The sequence below is a fragment of the Brassica oleracea genome, unplaced genomic scaffold, assembly GCF_000695525.1.
Source record: "Brassica oleracea var. oleracea cultivar TO1000 unplaced genomic scaffold, BOL UnpScaffold00692, whole genome shotgun sequence".
NCBI classification, from domain to species: Eukaryota; Viridiplantae; Streptophyta; class Magnoliopsida; order Brassicales; family Brassicaceae; genus Brassica; species Brassica oleracea.
This window is the reverse complement of record NW_013617439.1, coordinates 100856-102012: the sequence shown is the minus strand read 5'-3', so window position 1 is coordinate 102012 and position 1157 is coordinate 100856. Positions and strand designations below refer to the sequence as shown.

The following is a 1157-nucleotide window of genomic DNA, read 5'->3' as shown; positions in this document are numbered from 1 at the left end:
ACACTCATGCCAACATGAACAAGTCAACTCCTGCGACAAATCCCTTCGATCCACGTCTCATCATCCAAGGCGCCGTGCGTTTCGCCAACCAAGTGGCACCACAAATTGGAGATGTAAGTTTAACCGTTGAACTTAGACCCAACTCGAACCTTTGTTTTTGTTGTTGCAGTTTACTAACACATAGAAACGAATTAGTTCGGCTTAAGAGATGACCTAGGAAACGAAAAAGCCATACCACCCGATACCAACGGTTCTAGAGATGGAGATGACTTGGTTAACACTCTAACCTCCACACTTGTTTTCATATTTCTTTTTGTAAATCGAATTGGGACTCAATAGGTTGTAATTACGCGCAGGTCACCTCTGCCGATGATGCTGTTGATGTGGAAGCTAATGCAGACGACGTTGATGAACTAGATTGTGCGGTCGACATGGTCAGCAGCCCACGCCTGAGCAAACGTAGACATGCGACAGAAGTGGTTAGCAATCCTTGTGTTTTTTTTGGCAACATGTCACCATCTGTGTCTATAGCCTGCTAATAATCATCCTACACTTTTTTTGTTTGCCTCTTACCATACACTTTTTACCTTTAGACTACCAACAAAGTGTTGTGTTAACACTATAACTGTGGGAACCAAAATTCACACCGTCGAGTTTTGTTAATCGGAGGAAAGCCAAGTTAACCTAGCCTTCCCTGAAGGTCCCGTTTGTGGGAACCGAAATTTGCACTGTCGATTTACGTTTAAATTAAGAAACTAGAAAAACCCTAATTTTCCAGAGGTCCCGGATCTCTGCGAGAGCCATCGACAAGTGACCAAATATATGCGGAAATCATGAAAAGATAACAAACGAATTAAGAGAAAAACTGTAGATCTTATTTCGAGTCAGTCCGCGTAAGAGCGTTGCGATCATTACAAGAGATCATAAAAGCTTTGGCCGCAAAGGCTGTCAGCGAGTAACCTAGTTCTAGCAGCCTAAAAGCTCAAACCTAGTTGAGTCGCAGCTCGATAACAAAAGACGGAGAAGATACAGAAAAGCTTATGATTGATTTCGGACTGAACCTTATGAAAGGCTGCCTACGTACCCTTTTCGAGGATCAAGCCGAACGTAGTTCAAGAGTGAACCAAGAGATCGAACTGCTTGTGCGCGTTCGTCTG

At 43.4% G+C, this 1157-nt stretch overlaps 1 protein-coding gene across 1 annotated transcript in view; it reads left to right on the top strand.

The window, feature by feature from the left end:
• The first annotated feature begins 201 nt into the window (after positions 1–201).
• Positions 202–1157, top strand: part of LOC106319932 — an 8806-nt gene continuing 7850 nt past the window's right edge. Inside the window, exon 1 of the mRNA XM_013758320.1 lies at positions 202–273. The gene's annotated coding sequence lies outside the window, so the exon portion shown is untranslated. The remainder of the gene's footprint in view (positions 274–1157) is intronic.